This window comes from Nipponia nippon, unplaced genomic scaffold, assembly GCF_047370975.1.
Source record: "Nipponia nippon isolate SJK-2023a ecotype South Korea unplaced genomic scaffold, ASM4737097v1 scaffold_8, whole genome shotgun sequence".
Taxonomy (NCBI): domain Eukaryota; kingdom Metazoa; phylum Chordata; class Aves; order Pelecaniformes; family Threskiornithidae; genus Nipponia; species Nipponia nippon.
Window position 1 is genome coordinate 46,692,941 of NW_028262402.1, and position 12,429 is coordinate 46,705,369.

The 12,429-nt window shown below is 39.0% G+C and overlaps 1 protein-coding gene across 4 annotated transcripts in view; it reads left to right on the forward strand.

Moving 5' to 3' along the window:
* GLIS3 (GLIS family zinc finger 3) overlaps window positions 1–12,429 on the forward strand; it is a 178,973-nt gene that overhangs the window by 129,098 nt on the left and 37,446 nt on the right. The gene's annotated exons all lie outside the window — the stretch shown is intronic.

Consider the following 12,429-nt stretch of genomic DNA (forward strand, 5'->3'; position numbering starts at 1 on the left):
GGAAATAATAGATAAATAATTTCTTATATAGATGATAATTTCATCTTTGACTTAATGAGGCTGCTACTGCTTTAATGCTTTTTATTTTCTGATGTGATGATTAATCACTAAATGTACATAATGAGGCAAATCAAATGTAATTTTTCTAAGCTTTCATTTTAAAGGAAACTGGTCCTGATAAAAGGGAAACATGCATGGTGTAGGGCTAGATAAACCTTTGAGATGTAAGCACCATGTAAAACAAGTTATAGTTTAGATGTTTTAAAATTAAATGCACAGCCATTCATAGAAGGTAGCAAAAAAATTGCTTCACAGCATTGGGAACACTAAGTGGCAGTCTTTAAAGCCACAGTATACAAATTCAAAGAGTGAGTTTTGATCGAATACTTTGTTGAAGCAGGACATGGCAGCAGAGACCTGCATGTCAGCCTCTGAGGAATTGGCCTGTAGTATTCTTGAGGAATTTCCTTTAAACCTGTAAGTGCCCACTCATGTGTCAGAGACGAAGCAACTGAGCATTCATTTTCACCTTAATAAGTAGCGTTTTGGCTCCCTTGCTCCTGTGCATGCTGCCTACAGGCAGGACTGCTGAAGGAGGTCTGTGAGCCCTGTCCTGCCTGTCCCAGGACGGCAGCTCAGCCACCCAGACACTGTCTTTTACAAGCATGTAAAGTAAACACTGATCAAGACGTTGCATTCTGAGAAATTCATGTGTGATGCCTCAACTAAAACTGGCATAATGGACCTGAATACAGGTATTAAACTGCACTGTAATGTTATTGTCATTGAAAGTGAAATATGTTATCTCGTCTCTCTCATTTTGTCAGATTGCAATACTATGTGGGATTTTCTTTCCTGCATTTCATTCACTATTTGATTTTGCTCATTTTCCATTCCTTCTTTGTGCCAAAGAGTTTAAACCTGGCCCTTTTTACTCCTTGCTTGACTCTCTATGGGCACATTTTAGACTTAAAATTGCTTATTTTTTCATCCCTGTTTGATAAGGATTTATTTATGCTCATTGATCACCTAAGATACATGGAAGGGGAAATAAGCCAAACCTCCACAATAAGAAAAGAAAAATTGTGGCATTTTATTAAGCCAGATACTTAAAGCATGGATAAAGTTTGCAATGTATAATGTTTACAAGATACAGCATAATTACTGGACCTTTGAGAACTCATAATTGCTAACTAACATCATGCTTTGGTATTTGAAATACTGCCTGGCAGTAATAATAATAATAAGTAAGAAACAATAAACCTTTTAATGCAGAATTAAGGTTATTTATGGCTTTAATTAAAACTGAAAATTGGCTTAATGACAAAGAAGTCTTTACAAAAATGTGAATTCATCAAAAATAACCATAAAAATTCCAAGGTGACAAAGGCACAGTGGAGTAATACTTCCAGCCCTAGGGATCTATTCTGTTGAAAAGAATGAAGCCCTTTGCTGTCACACCCCGTTAGTCATGGATTCATTTAATATATCGTGCCTGACTGCTTTTAATCCTCCTTTTAACCTCTCCCTACACACCAAGTGACATTATTGTGGTGTCTTAAGTTGCTGGCTCTCCAAGACTCTACCTGCAAATGTGTCTTTGATGTTGCATAGACGTAAAATAGCAGGATGAAGTATATTCATAACAGTGGAATCAGCTACTTGCTGTGCTAAACATTACATTGAGTCTTCAGCTCAGATTTTCTAGATCTGTCTTCAAAGCTTTGACCCTTTCCTTGGCCCTCTAAGATGGGGCCAGATTATGCAACATGATATAGATAAATTTCCACATCTGAATTACTTTAAGCAACTTTTGCTGATATATGTTTATGGCTTACCATGTAAGGCAAAAATGCCTTTTCTGAAAATATTGTAAGGCAGCCACTGTTGCCCTTCTCCTCCCACCCCCCAGCCTCTGGCCATCCACCAAATACATTTAACTGGGAATCTCTCCAGGTAATGGATGAAATCCTATAGACCAAGAAGATCCCGGCACAAATACATTTAAGGCAAGCAGTTTATTGAATAGTACCATAAACTTTCATTTCATTTTCAAAGGAAAGCAGAAGAGTAAAGAGCTGTGCCTGCTTTAATCATCTTTGTGTAATTTATAAAATTCTTCATAAGCATGAGGGCAAACATGTACAAAAATACCATGTAAACACCTGGGAACAGATGCCAAAAATGTCTAGCAAAACATTTTGGGTATAATCTCTATGCATCATAATATTCAGTCTGTACTTTTAAAATATTTTGGTGGGATAAAAAGCAGTGCTTCCTATCTTATTTTAAAAAGTAAAAATTGCTGACTGTGCCTGGATTTCATCTTCCCTTGGGGAAGATGGATGGAGCTCCTTCTAAGCAGGGAAGTCAGTGATAGAAAACTAGAAAGCACCCAAAATGAGAGCATAAAGTGATGCTGAGATGAATGCTAATGTACAACAAGCCCCTGGACTACAATTACTTTTAAAACTCGTCCTCTTCTTAGTCATCTCCTCCTTTCAACTTTGAAAGGGCAGGAAGCTTAAAAGATTTTTCTGTAAGTTGAACAGTTACTATGTGGTGCTTATTACCACAACATATAACGGAAGCTAAGACCCATGTGGGATTCAAAGGCAACTGCATATTTCTGTAGGTAATGAGACAGAATTTTTGTACTGTCTCTGCCAGAAAGCAAATATCACTGAGGCATAGCTTTGGGAAAGGCGGTCCAAAGGACATTTCTGAAAGTTGTCTACACTTGGTGGAGGTTTTTTTGAATTGTAGTGTATGTGCTACATCTGCCAAATCACTAAGGAATTAAGGGGATGGTGAGACCTCAGGAGATAAGGGATATGTGCACAGACTTCCAGCTTGGGTCATTTCTCCCTAATAATCCTCCTTCTTGACACAGATTGGTCAATTGCAAAATGATGGCTGAACAGTGCCTTTTGGGGAGTTGTCAAATGTTCTTCCAATGAAGACGGACTCTTCCAAGATTTGTTGCTGTGATACCTGGTTGGAAGGAGATCTTTTCAGGTGTTATTGTGCTGAGGAGGAGTAAAGGACAGGCACTCAGGGTCTCTCTAATCCTGCTGCTATTTGTGCATGATTTCTTCCATGTTGCATTATTGCTCTTTCAAAAACTGATCAGCTAGCAATGGCTGGAAGTTTGCAGAGTACTTTTCCTGATTACAATAAAGAAAAAAAGGTGCTACACTGCACTGCTGAGGTGAAGCAGGCTGTGTGACACCTCAGCCATATCTACTCCTACTTCGGACTCTAATAGAGGCTAGTAGAGCAGAGCAGTCCACACTAGGTGTGGAGCATGTTGGAAGTAATGAAATAAGGATATGCGTCGTCTGGCCAAAGCAATTACTGGAATTGCCTTGCAGAGTGGCCTGTGCTGACCTCGACCAGGGTTCCCATCTGAACTGAGGGAAGCCACCTTGCACAGCTAATAATGATCCTGCAGATATTGCTCTTCTGCCACTGTGCAACCCCCATATTAGCAAAAAGGGAACATAAAATCTCCACCTTTAGAGGCAGTTCTCAGTAACTGAATTCTCTGAAGCCTAGTCATTTTATATCCCTTTTCTAACAGTTCACCTCTTCTCTCTTAGAGCCCTGTTATGTATAATGTATATAAACCTGTACATCTTACAATGAAAATGTTAAGAGAAATGGGAAAAAAACCCAAGTGCTTAAAGACATGATATCCCCCTATTGAATAGTATTTCTCTGGAAATAAGACATACAAGTGTTTTTATTAAGGTTAACGTGGAGTTTTCTATAAAGTTTTGAGAGATTGGCTACCTTTGTATTTTGTGGGTAATGTCAGCAAATACTTTATTCCCTAAGCAAAATAATACAAAGCTCTTGCTTCTTACAGGGCTGCACAATTCTTGATTGTTCACTGTTTACATTGTTTTACAGTAGAAGCAGGTTTTTTTATTGTGACTACATGTTGATTTTATTGCACAATCAATGAAGCTACCAGTTTGTTTAAAGATTTTGGAATGAACAAAATTTCACGCCAGCATTTAGATTTAGTGGAGAACATGAATAGCAAACGATGTCTGGTGATTTTCTTTAGCTAGTATCTTTGGTTTATTTAATTTCACAACACTTATTTCCAGTTTTTCCTTTCATTTCATTTCATTTCTCACTATTTGAACGAGGCTATTTTGTTAATCAAGAAACACAATACTTAATGTGTTTCTTACAGGAAAAAGATTAACTTCTTTTTTATTTTTTCTACCTCAGAATGTTTAATTGATGAGGAAGGAGGGAGCCAAGGAGGGTTAGAGCATTACATCATTGGTATTTCAGCAAGTTATTCAGGCAGTAAGCTAGTTACCAGTGACATTGTCCATTTTGTGACTATATTAATCTGGAGAAACTGCTCTGTTTGTGAACACCTGCCTCGTGGGGAGCAAAGAGCCAGATCCTACAGCATGAGCCCAGTTTTCTTCTGCGTGTTTCAGGTTTCACTTGCCCTTGTTCAAACTCTTAGTTCAGATTTCACTGTTAAAACTGCAAAAGGGAAAGAATGGATTGAAAGGGAAGTAAATCTATTTTCTTCCTTTGAGAGCAGTTGAACATAAGGATATTTTCCCTCATTTGTTCTCTATGGAGTCCATTTAAAAAATGTCACTAATGCAAAAAGAAGTGCATTCAGGGGCTAAAGGTCAGTGAGCAGTGCCCATGGCAACTAAGAAACTATTCTGCAGAAAAAATGCAGTAAAGAGTAAGTGTTTTAATCCCCAACTTTAATCCCTTTACTTCCTGTTTTCGAAATGAAATATAAATCAGGCACCATGGCGTGCAGCAATTTTTCCTGAAAGGGCTGTTGGCAAAAAGGGATTAGGAATGGGCAGCAGTGTTTAAGGAATTTAATCATACAATTTGTTGGAAAACTTTTGAGACTACGAATGACCAGTTCTATTGAGTGTGGTTAGTGAGAAACAGGAAAACAGACCCTGAAAGTGATGGAGGACTGGCTGTGGCTGACCTGCCCCCTCCCCCGACCTGCTGCAGTGTCAGTGATGTGCACTGTGGTGGGATGCACGAGGCGTGCCTTGCAAGGAAGCTCCATCGTGGGGGATATGCTTTGCCAGTGGTGCATGTAGAGCTCTGCTCTCCAGGGAGGAGGAAATATCAAAACCTTCCTATGGTTTTCATGGTGCTCTGGCAGCTGTGGCAGTTGTTACAACCAAGAAATTGTTGGTTCACACTAATGTTAACATTTGCTATTTCACATCATGATTCCATGCACTTGGTTTCTGCCCTGAGCTTGTACTCTTGTGAGCTTCGGCAGTGTGATGTGTTGAAAAGCTCACCAGAAGGAATAAGTGCTGTCACCCTCATTACATTTACACCCATACAAAAAAAAATCCAGATTGTCTCAAAACTACGTAAACAGCTGTCAGTGCATTCCCATAGCATTCTGTATTCTTCAGGCTCGTTTTTGGTAGCAATAGCCTTTTCTGCATTTGTCTGTCTTCACTTCCCTGCCACAGCGTAGGCATGAAGGTGGGCTTGAGAGAGCAGGAACCCTTCTTTCTTTAGGGGCCTGGTTGACAGAGTCCCTTGGGAGGCAGTCCTGAAGGGCAAAGGAGTCCAGGAAGGCTGGACATTATTCAAGAAGGAAATCTTAAAGGTGCAGGAGCAGGCCATCCACATGTGCTGGAAGACAAGCCAGTGGGGAAGAAGACCAGCCTGGCTGAACAGAGAGCTTTGGCTGGAATTCAGGAATAAAAGGAGAGTTTATGACCTTTGGAAGAAGGGGCAGGCAACTCAGCAGGACTAAAACGATGTCGTAAGGTTATGCAGGAAGAAAATTAGAAAGGCCAAAGCCCAACTAGAACTTAATCTGCCTACTGCCATAAAAGACAATAAAAAATGTTTCTATAAATACATTAGCAACAAAAGGAGAGCTAAGGAGAATCTCCATCCTTTATTGGATGCAGGGGGAAACAGAGTGACAAAGGATGATGAAAAGGCTGAGGTACTTAATGCCTTCTTTGCCTCAGTCTTTAATAGTCAGACCAGTTGTTCTCAGGGTACCCAGCCCCCTGAGCTGGAAGACAGGGATGGCAATCAGAACAAAGGCCCCATAATCCAAGGGGAAATGGTTAGTGACCTGCTACACCACTTGGACACACACAGGTCTCTGGGGCTGGATGGGATCCACCCAAGGGTACTGAGGGAGCTGGTGGAGGTGCTCAGCAAGCCACTTTCCATCATCTGTCAGCAGTCCTAGCTAACTGGGGAGGTCCCAGTTGACTGGAAGTTAGCAAATGTGATGCCCATCTACAAGAAGGGCTGGAAGGAGGATCCAGGGAACTACAGGCCTGTCAGTCTGACCTCGGTGCCGGGGAAGATTATGGAGCAAATCATCTTGAGTGCCATCACAGAGCATGTACAGGACAACCAGGGGATCAGGCCCAGTCAGCATGGGCTTATGAAAGGCAGGTCCTGCTTGACTAACCTGATCTCCTTCTATGACAAGGTGACCCGCTTAGTGGATGAGGGAAAGGCTGTGGATGTTATCTACCTAGACTTTAGTAAAGCCTTTGACACTGTTTCCCATGGCATTCTCCTGGAGAAACTGTCTGCTTATGGCTTGGACAGGCATACTCTTTGCTGGGTAAAAAACTGGCTGGATGGCTGGGCCCAAAGAGTGGTGGTGAATGGAGTTAAATCCACTTGGCGGCCAGTCACAAGTGGTGCTCCCCAGGGCTCAGTACTGGGGCCAGTTCTGTTTAATACCTTTATCAATGATCTGGACAAGAGGATTGAGTACACCCTCAGTAACTTTGCAGATGATACCACGTTGGGCAGGAGTGTTGATCTGCTGGAGGGTGGGAACGCTCTACTGTATGAGGTTCAACAAGGCTCAGTGCCAGGTCCTGCACTTGGGTCACAACAACCCCATGCAATGCTACAGGGCTGGGGAAGAGTGGCTGGAGAGCTGCCTGGCAGAAAAGGACCTGGGGGTGCTGGTCGACAGCTGGCTAAATATGAGGCAGCAGTGTGCCCAGGTGGCCAAGAGGTCCAATAGCATCCTGACTTGTATCAGAAATAGTGTGGCCAGCAGGACCAGGGAAGTGATCCTCCCCCTGTACTCGGCACTGGTGAACCCCCACCTCAAATACTGTGTTCAGTTTTGGGACCCTCACCACAAGAAAGACATTGAGCTGTTGGAATGCATCCAAAGAGGAGCAGCAAAGCTGGTGAAAGGTCTAGAGGGCTTCTGCCCCATCTGCTGACACAGTTGTTTGTGAGACTGCACTGTAAGTTGAATTAGGGCTTTAACAACAACAAAAAACCCAACCTGAAATATAAATGCTACACAATAAATGGGAGGCTGTAGGAACTCTGAAAGTTAGCAGTGCCAGCCCAGCCAACATGTCACGTCACCATCTAGCCATCACCAACTCACTAAATGGACAACTCACAGACAGTGGATCAAACTGCAAAGGGATGTCCTAAGGAATCTTTCCAAGAGTAAAAATCATACGTCTGAAGGCTAATAATTTGGATCTCTTACTAGTAAAGCTGCCGAAGTTTTTTCAGTTCTAGTCTTAGGCTCTAATCAAGGTATTATTTTGAACAGATGAGTATTTCCTTGTAGGGACTGGTATATGAATGAACTTAAGTTCCAGTGGAGATTAACACAAAATCAAATATTTAAAGTGAAGGCCAGTGTTATATAAAGGGTGCTGCAGAGTTTAGAAAAAGAATGTGAAATCTGAAAATCTTTGTTCCTGTATACTAACAATTGCTGACGCTATCTACAGATTTTCATGGCAATTTTTGGTAACCTGTGACAGGCAGAAAAATATGTTTGTATATATTCCTGGTACAGGAAGCACCAATTGAATGAGTACTTGTTTATTTTCCACATTTTTCCTGTCATGAAGTGAAAATTTGCCAAACAGATGTATTTTCAGAAAGAGAAAGCAAATCGTTCTGCAGTACAAGTGGTTTCTCTATCAGGCTGCATTTACTTTGAAAAGCTGATGTTTAGCAATACCATATACTAGCTATATCTCCAAATAGTCTGGAACAAAAGACTGATGTTTTTCCTGCTTTTTCAATGGCACAGCTCAGCTCTTAGATTGCTGTTCATACAAAAACCGACTACAAGCCTCTTAGAACTGCAAGAAAAAGAGGCTGAAATAGGAAGGGTCATAGGTATAATGTAGGTATCATTTTTTATAAGATAGTTGCATGTTTTCAGATTTGATACAATCTAATATGGGGCAGGGAGAGAGGTAATGTGTGTGTGTATGTGTGTGTGCGTGCATGCATCTGTATGGGTGCTTTCCAGTTATATGACTAGAGTGACAAAGAAATGAATGGAAAATTTGTGAAAATGTGGACTTCTCCAAGACAGTGGATGTCACAACAAGGAGGATCCTCAGGAGCCTTCCATGTTAAATATGTAGAGCAAAATAATAATCAGTTTTTAACAGAACTATGACCAAACAAGCTTTTTTGTTTATTTCAGAAAATGGCCACTTACAGCACATCTCTCTCAAACTGTACTTCCCTTCTTTAAAGTAAGATTATCAGTTTGATTTTTTTATTCAAAGTTTCCTTTCAGATCTGTCCCAGCTGCAATTTTTCCCCTTAAAATTGTGTTCTTGGTATTACATATCATTTTAATGAGGGGATAACCCAAACTATTCCTTATATTAGAATAATACCGATCAAAAGAAAACTCTCTGCTCTACATATAATAAAGGTAGAATTCATTTCAGTGTCATCAATCTTAATGTAACCGTGTTTTCCTCTTGTAGTATTGCTTCAAAATTAGAATTTCTTCTTGACTTGAAATTTACCGAAGTTAGCTGATTGTGTAGGTTCCAGGTACTTTTGATTTTTAATGCAAGAAGCTGAAAAACATTTTTGGTATGTTTTCCTGATTTACCCTGGATCACAAAGATGGAAGCCATTTTTGTATTTGAACTGAAATGTTTGGAGTAAAACTTTGAGAGGAGGAAAAGTAACTACTTCTTGTATGGAACCTGACATCCCTACTGTGCAGATAGGCTAGTTTAACTTTATTTTTATTGTGTTTTCCTGGCTGAACATTTAATTGAAACAGAATGGAAGAGCAGATGAAAGTAGCATGCACATACACCTGAAAGCTGTGGTAGACAATTAGCAGGATAATGAATGCTATGGCTCTCTAGAAATCCTGCCCAGATGACTCACTGGAAACAAAGGTTATTGAAGAATTCCTTCTGTCTGCATTGCTTCTTTGCTCCAAGATGTCTGTAGCATCCAGAGGCAAGAATTAGGACACTTAGCAGGCATTAACTTTTAGCAAGCATAAACTTTTATGATCTGTTGTCAAAAAGGTTTAGTACTGTGCAAGAAAGCACTGGACCTTGAAGCTGACCTGCGTGAGTAAAGGGATGATCTAGCAAGCGAACCTATAATATGAGTAAACACTGTCACATAGCATGGCTTCATATTGAACTTGTAATTTTCTAGTGGTCACATCTGTGTACTGTCAATGTCATGATGCTAACAGGACATAATTTTACTCTAACTGTACAAGCAAATATTAAAATTCTGGCTACTTCTTCAGAAAAACTAGTACAATATGTAGCTCTATGTAGACAGGTCATGCTTCCCTCTCCAAATGCCAGCTTAACTTATAGACAATAAAAATAATACTACTGGCTTATTCTCTACTTGAAAATAGCTCTTAGTAAAATTAACACACAGACTATCAGAATAACAGAAATTCCTTCTTAGCTTTATAATGAAAAAACCCCACATTTATAAAGCTATTACAGTTAGTGTAAAACAATTCTTCTCAATGAAACATAGCAGTATTTAGGGGTTTTTTTTGCTGGTTTTAGACATGGCAGACACAGATCTAACCTGCTTCAAAATAAATAGACTATAACCAATGTCTCCCTTACATATAGAAATACTGGTCTCATGAAAGGAAGATTTAAAATGCTGTGATTTGATGACATAACGGGCATATTTGAATGATGGGAGGAGTCCAAACTTTGCTGAAGAATTACTCGAGTTAAATCTGAGTACATATAGGCAGATTTTGAAGTTACTGAGATCCTATTTTACGTGTATTGGAAATAATGTTTGAGAAATCCTAAACTACTTCTCTTCTGACTAACAGTATTCATAAACACACATTTCTTATGGTTCCTTGATGGTGTCTGATTTCTATTGAACAGGGATAATGCTAAGAAACTAGCCAGGTTGCACAAAAACATGCAGATCTCAGATAAAGCACGCATTGGTTAGAAAAATATAAAACAAATGATCTTTTCTTTTAAGGAGACATTTTCTCTGGAATTATGTCATGCATCAAATCAACAGCATGTCTCTGCTGTTGGACTCAGATATAATGAAATTGAAAATTGAAGAATGTAGAATCTTACTCCCTTCTGATTACTTTTGCTTGTATCATTTAATCTTGGGTAATTATTTAATCGTATCTAAAATGTACAGGAGTAGAATTTCCATCCATTGTTCTGAAAGCTGATAAACGTTAATTGATTGTCATAGAAGTAAAACAATTGTAAATCATGACTGACAGTGATTTGTTTTGTGTATTAGAAAAAACTGCCACATTGTGATAATGGGAATGTCTCAGATTTCCAAATACAAAACTTCACAAGTCTACCATACAACTGAGCTATTATAATTGAAAATCTATCTTTCAGAGCAAATATTTCATACAGGGAAGTTATAAGTGAGCTGAGCAGCTGATTGTTAACTTGCACCTTGGTCAGCCATAAATTTAGGCTACATTACAGCACACAGAAAATGTCTGTGCTCAGCATTGCAAAATTGTCAGTTACTGATTTCATCATTCAGCAAGGAAACTTTCTAACCTTATAGTTCTCAAAAATACATTGGCAAGTTTTCAGTCCCCGTGTGATTGTACTGGTGCTCAGCTGAGTGATCATGAGGGAAGAAAGGTGATCATGGGGGAAGCAAGGTATTGCAGCCAGAATGCTGGGAGATTTGTGCTGGGATATGATTTATACAGAAGTCAAAGAGAGTGTCAACTGTCTTTTACAGCTGGCTGATAAGTCTACAGTGTAAGCTGGAAAAGAAACGCATTGTCTTTAGAGCAAAGGAAGAAACAGACTGCAGCAGTTAGATCTGGTCAACTATTATTTCTCCTTTCTAGCTTTTTTAACTGAAGATAAAATTTTATGGATGCAATGAATAGTTGTTTTATTTGCTTGCTTTTAAGATCATCTCTCTTTTCATTGTCTATTCTGTGTTTCTTCACATACTAAAGAAAAATCATAACTCAGATTTCCTGGCTCTTAACAAAATGCAAAACATTGGTTTCAGTTAAAATTTTATTATTATTTATTATTTTATTTTATTTTATTTATTATTATTATTTATTTTATTATCTTATTAAAATAGAAAATTGATCAGTTTCTTACAAAAAAAATTGTGCAAACAAACAGCTTTACAAAAGCAACCTCTGTAAATTTGTATTCTGTGTAACAGAATCCTGATTTTTTTATAGAAGTCAGATTTTTTAAATATTTATTTTCATGTTAGATTTCATAGAAGTTTAAAGTCACATAATGCTCATTAATAATGTAACTGATAAGAATTTGAATCTGGATATATCTGGTATTTAATTTCACATGTACTTAATTTCATGAAAAAAACATGTTAGTAGTGATAGCAGTAAAAACAGAATAATGGATAATAGCAGACAACCATACATGCTACACTCGAAGAAACATTTGTATTTACAGCAGATTGTAAATATGGATAATACATGAAAAGCATTTGTCAGGGTATTTCTCCCTTTCTTTCCCCCTTTCTCCCTTTCTTTCCCCCTTTCTCCCTTTTCTCCCTCCTTCTCTTTCCCCTGCCTTCCCTCTCTGTACAATTCTAGAATAACAAGTTCTAGAATAAAAAATATACGTCACAAAGATAGTGTGCCTTTGGGCTTAATAATGACTCACTAAATTTTTAACAGAAGGAATAATCTATGGCATGCACAGTCTGTGCATAGGTACCATAGGCTGCATAATATCTCTTATTACAGTCACCCTACCTCAGGTGCTTATGATGTGTACGACCAACTCTCCACTCTGTTGCAACGTTTTTATACTAATGCATATCATTAGAAGTCATTTGAATGATTATCAGCATCTTGTGGCACAGTAATGGGTCGTTCTACAGTTGCATTCTGAATCATTCCCTCTTACTCTTTTTTCTTCATTTCTGAGTATAGGATGGACAGAAAGTTATCTTATTGTTGCTCTTCCTCCCCTCAGGAGTTTGTTAGAGGTGCTAGGTTATATTCTAGTTACTGTTACCTGCTCACCTTTCACGGCACCAAACAGAGAGGAGGAGCCTCATTTGCATCTGTGAGATTTGCTTCTTGGAACTCTGATGATAAGTGCAGAAAACCTA